Raw genomic sequence first — 11,226 nt, 5'->3', positions numbered from 1 at the left:
TACTCCTTCATTCTTGTTTTCTTGTTGTGGATTCACACTCTCCTTGCTAGCATGGTTGCTTCCTTGAGTGGGAGGTTTGCCTTGTGGCTTGACAACCTCTTTACCTTTGTTAGATGTTGAATCCTTTTCCTCATCCTGCCTTTCCACTTGTATCTCCTCTTTGGGTTTTGTTGCTTCTTTATTCGAACTTTCACCAACTACCTTGCCACTTCTTAACCGCAGAGCCTTACATTCTTCTCTTGGGTTGGGTATTGTGTCACTTGGGAGAACATTGGTTGGTCGCTCGGCTTGTTTGGCTAATTGTCCCACTTGTCTCTCAATATTCTTCATGATGACCTCATGTTCCTTGTGTCCCTTAGCTAAGGCTTGAGTGGTTTGAGCAAGTGCTTGCAAGGTTACTTCAAGACTTGAGATTCTAGTTTCATGATGGTCAATTGGGGGTATGATGGGGGTTGATTGTTGTTGGAAGTTGTTGGGTGGATTAGTGTGGTAATTTTGTGAGTTGGATGATGGTGCAGAGAAGTTATTTTGGTGAGTTTGTGAATTATTATGAGGTGGTTGATATGTGTTTTGTGTTTTTCTATATTGGTTAGTGTTGTTGGCATGGTGATTTTGGTTATTTGTGTTGCGGGAGTGATTGTGGTTGTTGTTCTTTTGCCAATGGTTTTCACCCCACTTTAGATTGGGATGATTTCTCCAAGATGAGTTGTATGTATCACCATGAAATTCATCCTGAGAATTTGAAGTATTCTGCATGTATTGAACTTGTTCTTGTGGTTGTTCAACAGTGGTCCCTTCACCTTGGCCCCATTCAAGTGATGATTGAGTTGTTGTGTTCACTGCTGCAAGTTGCAAACCTTTTTAATAGAAGACAAACAGACAAGCAGACAAGCAGACAAGCAGACAATCATATAACAATACAACCTTTTGGAGTTTACTTGCTTTACTCCTTATCATCATCATTGTTGGTCTTTACATCCCTCTTTGCCTTTTTGGTTGATGATGCTTGGTGCACGAAATTGTGATCATCAACAATGGCTCCAATAACTTGGTAGCGCTCTCAAACGTGAATCACACTTAGTCACAACTCCGCACAACTAACCAGCAAGTGCACTGGATCGTCCAAGTAATACCTTAGGTTGTTGTTTCTACTTAGTTAACCCTCAACGAATGAAGGAAAGTCAAGTAGTTGAGCTGACTTTGTTTCACAAGTCCTAATCCTCTCCCTTGGAAAGGATTAGCGTTAGTGACTAGAGAGCCAGCTAACAATTTCCAATTACAATTTAATTCTTGAGTCTTCCAACTCAAGGGTCTCCAAATATTAATCTAACTCCAAGTCAAGTTGAGAGCCTACTCCATTGACATGGATGCCATGTTCGCATACATGTAAATGGAGTAGAAAGAAGACATAATAATCAAATTAATTGGAATGGAAGTGAGTATAATCAATGGATAAAGAAATTAAATAGAAAAGTATCTTTTGCATTAATAAATTCCAAAATTAAAGATATCCATATGTAACTCTGAACAGGGTAAATGGGAAATTAAAAGAGCAAGGAAATAGAAAACAAACTAGAATGATAAAGACTTCAACGGAGGAAGTAACTCTTTCAATATCCAACTCAAAAGCATAAAACTAGGAATCCTAAAACCTAGAGAGAGGAGAGAGCCTCTCTCTTTCTCTCTGGAAACTACATCTAAAACCTAAATTGTGAATAATGAGAATTGATGTCCTTCATTCCTCCACTCTGCAGCCTCTAATCTATATTTTCTGGGCCAAAAACTAGGTCAAAAACAGCCCAGAAATTGCTGGGGGCGATTTCTGATACGTACAGCACGTGGCTCATGCGTGCGTACGCGTCAAGCATGCATACGCATCGCTGAACTTTTGCACAATCCATGCATACGCTTGCTTTGCAGCATGCGCGTCCTTAAACGCCAAGACAACTATGCCAAATTGTATATCATTGCAAAGCCCCGGATGTTAGCTTTGCAACGTAACTAGAACCGCCTAATTTGGACCTCTTTAGCTCATGTTATGATCGACTGAGTGCGAAGAGGTCAGGGCTGATAGCTTTGCAGTTCCATCAGCTTCTTGTATTCCTTCCACTTTTGCATGCTTACTTTCTATCCTCTAAGCCATTCCTGCCCTGTAATCTCTGAAAACACTTAACACACATATCATGACATCGAATGGTAATAAGAGAGGATTAAAATTAGCTAAACTAAGACCAAAGAAACATATTTTCAATCAAAGCACAGAATCAGGAAGGAAAATGTAAAACATGCAATTTACATGAATAAGTGTGAGAATAGTGGATAAAATTCACTCAATTAAGCACAAGATGTACCACGAAATAGTGGTGCATCAGTTTGCCTCTACCTTCTTTGTTAAGGCTGCTAATTGTGTTGCAATTGCCTTGTTTTGTGCTAACAAGGCATCCATAGAGTTGAGTTCCAGCACCCCTCTCTTTTGAGCTCTTTCTGAAGCGTAGAAGTACTCATTTTCAGCTACAGTCTCAATAACATCTATGCCCTCTTCAATAGTTTTTTTCTTGTTAAGTGAACCCCCTGAAGAGTGCTCCATAGCCTTCTTTGCTTCATATGATAGCCCCTCATTGAAGATGTATAGTTGAACCCATTTGTTGAAAATATCCGGAGGGCATTTCCTCGTCAAGCCTTTGAACCTCTCCCAGGCCTCATAAAGTGTTTCACCATCTTGCTGCCTGAATGTTTGCACCTCAGTTCTCAACCTATTGACTCGCTGTGGTGGGTAGAATCTTGCTAGGAACTTGTTTACAACCTCCTCCCAAGTGGTCAAGCTCTCCTTGGGAAATGCTTCCAACCACTTTGCTGCCTTATCTCTGAGTGAGAAAAGGAACAAAAGTAGCTTGTAGGTGTCAGGGTGTACACCATTGGACTTTACAGTGTCGCATATCCTCAAGAATGTAGTGAGATGTTGGTTTGGGTCCTTCTGGGCACCCACTCTATATGAACAATTATTTTGGACAAGTGTGATGAGTTGAGGTTTCAACTCAAAGTTGTTAGCGTGAATTATTGGCTTCAGAATGCTGCTGCCATAGTTTCCTAGATTTAGGTTGAAGTAGGAGCCTAAGACTCTCCTCTCTTGCCCAATATGATTGCCAGTTTCCTCTCAAACATGGTTATGTACCTCTTCCTCCATATTAGTTCTCAAATCTTCCTCTACTACTTAAAGCAAAACAAAACAAAATAAGAAAAAGAAAAGAAAAGGAAAAAGAACTGGAAAGAAAATGACAGAGTAATTAAAATGCTTAATCTAGCTCCATAATCAATTTAGTAATCGTCAAATTCAAACCAATCCCCGGCAACAGCGCCATAAAACTTGATGATCGGAATTCACACCCCACAAAATTTTTTATTATGAATCTGTTCTTTGGCAAGCGCACCAAAATTATCGTCAAGTAATAACCCACAGTGGAGTGGGATCGTATCCACAAAGAATGGTAGAATTGAGCAATGCTAATCAATTGGTGAATTAGTCAAGCTAAGCAGTATAGAGTATGATTGCAGAATTATAAATGAGCAGGAAAGTAAATGGCTCAAAGGTAAAGAGACAAAATAAATTGCATAAAAGGAAATGGAGAGAATGTAAAGTGCAAAAACATAAATGACTGAATTATAAATGGGAAGGGGAATGGGGATTAAGAGAATTGTAAATAAAGCTATAAAGAATATGAAAGATAAAAATAGGGGAGTTCATTAAGATTGGGAGATATTGTTCTCTTTGGATTAAATCTAGCTCATCTCATCTTCAATCATGCAACTCATTGACCTCTTGGCAATCATGATTGATTGAGCCCCAATCCCTTGGTGACTCAATCTCTCAAATCTTGATAATCAGCCAATTCCTTGGTCTAATCATGAAGAGAGATATGCTCGGTCCCTGATTATACCATACATCATCATAGGTCCAGGTAAAGGGTGGATTATATGTCACCATTTCCAATCACCAATATCCATATTCTACTCAAGTGTGAGAAGGGATTTCAAGCATGGTTTCATGTTTCCTTTTTCAAGGCTCCCATGAAACCCATTTTGCATTCAACCTCTTTCCCAAGATGATTGAACACTAGCGTTAAAACGAAATTCCTTCTAGCAAATTAAAGAGAAGATGCAGAGAAGAAAAAATTTACTATCATTAATCCATCAAGTACAACAGAGCTCCCTCTCTCAATGAGAGAGAGTTAGCTACTCAAAGCTCAAGGAAAAGTACAAGAGATGGAAGAAGATGAAAGGTGTTCTGAGGGTTACCTGAAACTGTAGGTCGATCTCGGTTGAGATCTTCTGTGTTGGTCGGAGCCGACGTATCCGACAGGTGTATAGCGGCCGAAGCTGGTGTGTCTGACTTGTAGGACTTGGTGATGGTGCTGATCCTTCGTCCCCGGAGGGTGGGGGGTACTTGCAAGGGACTCCGATGCTTAAGTTAGCAAGGGTATTAAGCAGATATTGAGTATAATTAGAATATCAGTTATACCTGGGTGCTCCAGTGTATTTATAATGGTAAGACGTGGCCTCTTGTGGATAAGATAAGTTAGTTATCTTATCTTATCTTTATCTTATCTTTAAGTGAGGTCATCTTTAAGGGAACCGCCTTTATCTCTATGCGCTTGGGCTACCCTTGGATTTGGGACGTGTTCCTCTATTTGGGCCCTTTGTTTGGGCTTTCCTGTGACTTGGCCGAGTTGAGAAAAGGTCGGGTTGTCCTGACCTGAAGAGGTCGGTCGCTTTGTGTGTAGAACATCCCGGGTCGGACAGCTCGACCCAGGGTATGAACAGTGCCCCTGCTTGAGCTCGGTCTTTTTTTTTTAGGCCGAGTCTTTTACTTCGGTCCTTCTTTGGTGAAGCCGAACTCAAGCATTTTGTCGATTCCTTTGTATCAGCTTTTGAACGTTTCCTATAAAAGACGCGCGCTTTTATACCGGCGCTTTTTTGGGAACGTGCGAGGGTTTAATGCTTTTAATTTTGAGCATTAATTGCCCCATTTCCTTTAGGCTTTTTGCTTTGGATTTTGAAAACCAAAAAATGGTTTCTCTCCTTTTGCTCTTTCGTAACTTCTTTTCTTAGTTCTCTTCACTCTCTGTTTTTTGTTTTGCATTTCTGCATTCCTTTCGTTGCGGCGTCATTTGGTGTTGGAGCTTGGGGTTTTTGTATTTCCTGCGACATTATTCTTGTTCGCGTTCCCAAATTTCATCTTCCTCCTTTGGTTTTCGTTGAAGCTCGCTGCTCTTTCTAGGTTGGTACTAGCTTATCTCACTTTTTCGTAGCTTCGTCTTTAATTTTGGTGAAGTTCTGGTTTTGCATGTTTGAAAGGTTGTATCTTTTTTGCGATCTTATATTTACTTGTTTGCTGTGATATGCTTTTCCTGTGGTTTTCTTGGAATTTTGAGGCATTTTGAGTTTTTACTGTTGCTTTTGGTCGTTTTTGATACTAGTACGAAATCTGCATCTGTTTCTCATTTTTTGAGATCGCTTCCTATCTGATCTTTGAAAAAAGGTTGCTCCTTTAATGGTCTTGTGCTCGATGCTTGGGAGTGTTTTTTGCTTGGTAGGCTTGTAATGATTTGCTGTGTTTTCTTTTGATGAAAAGCGCTTGTTGTTTTGAATTCTTTTTGAGAAATGCTGGGATGTGATCTGTAGAGTATTTCTGGAAACCTTGCTTTGTTGCTGCCTCCAAAGGATGCCCCAGGAGTTGGGTTTGAGTTTTGGAGTTTTCCTTTTCGTGGTTTCATCTTCTGAGAAGTGTTGACCGAGTTGTTTTTTCCCTTTGTCTGAGATGTTTGTAGTAACCTTATTTTCTTTTCTTACTTTGTAGGATTAGTTGGCCTCATGTCTTCTCGCAATAATATTGTAGAGATGCCGTCCAGAGTTCCCGAGGTGATGTCCGATTGGCTGGACTCCCTTGTTTTGTTGTGTGTTTCTGTTGTAGATGCGGAATTTTGCAGAGAACTGAGGAAGCGCCATAGGATTTGTGGTAACAATGCCCGTGAGGAAGATTATGAGCTTGTTGCCCCTGATTCTGACGAGAGAGTTTGCTTTCCGACTTCTGTTGAGGGAGAGCGTCCCTTCTTTTATGCTTACAAATACTTTTTTAGTTAGTTGAACGTTTCTTTTCCTTTTACTGCTTTTGAAACCGACCTGTTGTGGTCGTGTAACATTGCTCCATCCCAGCTTCACCCGAATTCCTGGGGTTTTATTAAAATTTTTCAACTTCTTTGCCAGGAGTTGGACATAACACCTTCTGAAACTCTTTTCCTTTATCTTTTTGTCTCGGCCAAACCCGGAGGTTCCTCCAAAAAGAAAGCTTCCTGGGTTTCTTTCAGATCGGCCCACGGGCATAAAGTTTTTGCCATGTATGATGAGTCGTTTAAAGATTTTAAGAACTACTTCTTTCGAGTCCGTGCTATTGGGGGGTCTGCCCCTTTTTTCTCGATGAAAATGATGAGCCTGCTTTTCCTCTAGAGTGGCAAAAGAATGTAAGAGTTCCACGTTACACATGGGAAATGCTTAGTGAGGTTGAGCGGGCCTTTGTAGTTGTTCTTGAAGATTTGTGGGGGAAGCCTCCCTATCTGGATACGAAGTGATTTTTGAGCGATCCATCTTTGGTTCGGGCTGTTTTGGGTACTGTCTGCTTTATTTTTATACTTGCTTTCCGAGCTTTTTCTTCTTCTATGTTGTAATTTGTCTTTTGTGGTTGATTTTGTGTTCTTCAAGGATGTCGAAGAATAATGATTCTATGAAGGCCTTCAAGAAGGCGAAGAAGGCAACTGCTGCTTTAAACATTTCGGCCAAGGCGGCCGGAGAGGGATCTTCCCAGGTTCCAGTTAAACCTCCTGTACCTAGTTCTCTCGGGCTGAGGAAAGTAATTCCTATTCCTCGGGTTCGTCTGGTCGATCCTCCACAATCTTCTGCTGCAACTCCTGGTGCCCCTCCTAGTAAGAAGCAAAAGACATCCGAGCCTTTCAACCTGGATGCCCCAGATTTTGATGCTATCGAGTTTGTTGACCAGTAAATTGTCCCATATGGTGGGCTTTCTATGGACGACGTTTCTCTTCTTCAGCATCTGGATTTTATCACCAAAAGTAGTGTGAAGATGGCTCATATGGGTGCGGCTATATTCCGAACAGTTCAGGGGTTTCCGATTCATGCCACAAAATCCTTCTTAGAAGAGGCCAAGTCGGAATTTGATCGAATCAAGGGTCTGAAAGAAGAATTGGAGGTGAAGTTAGCGAAGGTGGAGAAGGAGCTGGAGGGTGAGAAGGCTAGTTCTATTGCCTTGGCTGCTTCTTTGAAGCTGGCCGAAGACATGGCATTGAAACATAAGGATAGCTATGTCTCGGCTTATAGGGAATTGATGCATCTTCGGGAGGATTTGGAAACTGCTCGGGTTAATTATGGTGAGCTTCAGGGTCATCTTGTGGGTAGCGTAACTGTTGCCTCTGAGAACCTGATGGAGCAGTTCCGGGTTGTTGCTCCTGATGCTAACTTGAGTCTCATCAGCCTGGACAATGTCGTGAGGGATGGTAAGATTGTCCCTGATGACCAGGATGATGATGAGACTGATCCTCCCCCAGTGCCTTCTCTTAAGGTGTCAACCTCCTCTGTTCCCCCCGTTACCTCTGATCTGGATTGCCAGATTCTGCACCTGGATGATAGAACCGTAGATGCTGTGCGCCTTCAGACTCGCCCTCCTTCTCCCCATATTGATGCTGCTGGGAAGGCTCCCGATCTTAGCTGATCTTTTTTTTCTGCCTATTTGTGTAAATAGCCCGGTTTGTGGGCTTTTGAACTTGTTTTTGTGGATGATGTTTTATTGACTTGTCGATACTCTAGTTGCTGTTTTTAGCAACTTTATTTTGAAAACAAAATAGTTTTTCTGAGGCTGATTTTGGTGCCATCTTTGAAGCTTTATCATACTATGCTTTCATTTGTGCTCTAGCAGGGTGTCTGTCGGAATCTTGCTGCTTGGCTTTTTTAGATTGCTTTCGCATTTTGTTTGTAGCTTGGATCCTTTGAGGCTGTGATTGTATAGGTCCAACTTGTTTCTCGGTTTTCTATATTTGTGTCCGATTCCTTTGCGTTGGTCCTCTTCTAAGTTATTTTTGTAATCCTCTTTTTTGGACCTTTGTCAGGTCTTTTTTGGGGATTACTTATAACATGTTTTACAGGAGGTTGACTTCGATAGGTCGACCTCTTTCTAGGTTATTTTCATAATCCTCTTTCTTGTACCCTTGTCAGGTCTCTTTCAGGGATTACTTTGATAACTTTTTAGGGGTAGGAGTCCGACTTGGTTATGTCGGTCTCCTTTAAGTTATTTTTTGTAGTCCTCTTTCTTGGATCTTTGTCAGATCTCTTTCAAGGACTACTTGTATAACTTTTTAGTGGTAGGAGTCCGACTTGGTTATGTCGGTCTCCTTTAAGTTATTTTTTGTAGTTCTATTTCTTGGATCTTTGTCAGATCTCTTTCAGGGACTACTTGTATAACTTTTTAGTGGTAGGAGTCCGACTTGGTTATGTCGGTCTCCTTTAAGTTATTTTTTGTAGTCCTCTTTCTTGGATCTTTGTCAGATCTCTTTCAGGGACTACTTGTATAACTTTTTGTTTTGGGCTGACTTTGTTATGTCAGGCCCTTCTAAGTTAAAGTAATCCTCTTTAATAGGGTTGGCCAGACCTCTTTCCGGGGTTTACTTATAACTTGGGTTGACTTGGTTCGACTTCTTAACGTTCGACCAGTCCTTAAGTTATTATTTTAGCAATCCGTAAGACCTCGTCAGGTTCTTTTTTGGATTGCTTTTGATAACTTCTTACATTATTCTGTGTTCACCTTCGCCGATTTGTAGAAAGTGGTTGGCATCTTTAGATCGTCCTTTGGGTGAATCGCGTTTTCACCTTTGTTGGACGATTTATCTTTATCGTGGTCGTGCAGTGAAATTGTTTTTCACTTTCTGCCGACCTGTCGCTTTATAATCGGACGATGAATACTTCTGATTAATGCGTCTTGGATTCTTTGTAGAATATTTAAATAAACTTTATTCAAAGAAAAAATGCAAATATATACATGTGGGAATTTTCTTATCCCTTTAAGTCGGGCATGACCTAGATCTCAACATGGTGCCTCATTAAAAAACCTTTTCAGGAAAAAGAGCACATCCACTAGTGAGATCCGTTGCCTTTTCTAGCTGTAGTACCTTCTTAGGTTGCAGGCGTGCCATGATCTGGGAAGCTCCCATCCATCGAGTTCGGACAGTCGGTAGTAGCCCTTCCCAAGTACTTCTATGACTAAGTCGGGTCCTTTCCAGTTTGCTGCCAGCTTCCCTTCTCCGGGCCGAGTTGTTCCAATGTCGTTTCGGATTAAGATGAGATCGTTCTTATCAAAACTTCTTGGTACTACCCTTTGATTATATCTGGAAGCCATTCAACGTTTTAGAGCTTCTTCTCTGATCCGAGCTCTTTCCTGGATTTCAGGTAGTAGGTCGAGTTCTTCCCTCTGAAGTTGGGAGTTTGCTCCCTCATTATAATGGACTACTCTATGCGATCCTTCTTCAATTTCTACTAGAATCATTGCCTCCATTCCGTATGCTAATCGGAAAGGGGATTCCTTTGTGGTGGAATGTGGCGTCGTTCGGTATGCCCATAGAACCTGTGGAAGCTCCTCTGCCAAGGCTCCCTTTGCATCTTGCAGTCTTCGTTTTAACCCTGCCAATATGACTTTGTTGGCGGCTTCGGCCTGTCCATTGGCTTGTGGGTGTTCGAAGAGGTGTACTGGTGCTTTATATTCAAGTCGGCTACTAATTTTCTGAAGCCTGTGTCTGTGAATTGGGTGCCATTGTCTGTGGTTATTGAGTATGGGACTCCGAACCTCGTGACAATGTTTCTATATAAGAATTTTCGGCTTCTTTCGGTGGTGGCATTGGCTAGGGGTTCTGCCTCGATCCATTTTGTAAAGTAATATACTCCTACTATGAGGAATTTAACTTGCCCTGATCCCTGGGGAAAGGGACCAAGAAGGTCGAGTCCCCATTTTGCGAATGGCCAAGGCGAGGTCACGCTAATGAGCTTTTCTGGCGGGGCGATGTGAAAGTTGGCATGTTTCTGACATGGTGGACATGTCTTCACAAATTCTGTAGCTTCTTTCTGTAGAGTTGGCCAATAAAATCCCGCCCGGAGTACCTTTTTGGCGAGAGCTCGTGCTCCGAGATGATTGTCACAAATGCCGCCGTGTATTTCTTCTAGCACTTCCCTTGTGTTGGAGGTCGGCACGCATTTTAGTAAAGGTGTTGAGATTCCTCTTTTGTACAGGATGTTGTTTATAATGGTATAGTACTGTGCCTCCCTTTTTAACCTCTTTGCCTCCTTTTCTTCTGTGGGGAGCATTCCTGTTTTGAGGTAGTTGATTATGGGGGTCATCCATCCTCGGTCCTGACTTGTTATAGTCAGGACTTTTTCTTCTTCCAGGTTTTGCATCATTTCCTGGATGAGGCTCCTATTATTGCCCCCTGGTTTGGTGCTGGCTAGTTTTGAGAGTGCATCAGCTCGGGCATTTTGTTCGCGGGGTATGTGGCAGATTTTATACTCCCCGATTTGTCCGAGTTGTTCCTTGGTTTTATCCAAATATTTTTTCATTGGGATCTTTGGCTTGGTAGCTCCCTGTTGTTTGTGACGTGATTACTTGTGAATCACTGTAAATGTTGAGTTTTTGAGCTCCGACTTCTTTAGCCAGCTTCAAACCAGCTAATAATGCTTCATATTCTGCCTGGTTGTTTGAGGCCGGGAACCCGAACTTGAGGGAGAGCTCAACTTGGGTTCCTTGGTTGCTTTCTATTATCACGCCTGCGTCGCTTCAAGTTTTATTTGAAGAGCCGTCCACGTAAAGATTCCATTCTGTGGGGGTTCCTAGGGCATCTGTGAATTCTGTGATAAAGTCGGCCAGGTACTGTGATTTGATGGCCGTCTGAGCTTCATATTGGAGGTCAAACTCTGACAACTCGACTGCCCATTGTAGAATTCTGCCTGCCAGATCTGTTTTCTGCAATGTTCCTTTTATGGGCTGGTTAGTTTGAACCTTAATGGTGTGAGCTTGGAAGTATGGGCGGAGTCGTCGAGATGTTAGAATGAGGGTATAAGCAAATTTTTCTATTTTCTGGTAGTTCAGCTCGAATCCCTGTAGCGCTTTGCTAATGAAGTGGA

General features: G+C 41.9%; 1 non-coding gene across 1 annotated transcript; it reads left to right on the top strand.

The window, feature by feature from the left end:
- The first annotated feature begins 2,648 nt into the window (after positions 1-2,648).
- LOC130983599 (small nucleolar RNA R71) lies at positions 2,649-2,755 on the top strand. Its single transcript, XR_009087582.1, has one exon. It is a non-coding gene; the product is annotated as a small nucleolar RNA R71 (small nucleolar RNA).
- Positions 2,756-11,226: the final 8,471 nt, after the last annotated feature.

Source organism: Arachis stenosperma, chromosome 5 (genome assembly GCF_014773155.1).
Source record: "Arachis stenosperma cultivar V10309 chromosome 5, arast.V10309.gnm1.PFL2, whole genome shotgun sequence".
In the NCBI taxonomy this organism is placed as follows: Eukaryota; Viridiplantae; Streptophyta; class Magnoliopsida; order Fabales; family Fabaceae; genus Arachis; species Arachis stenosperma.
The sequence above is the reverse complement of the archived record's forward strand: the minus strand, read 5'-3'. Positions and strand labels throughout refer to the sequence as shown.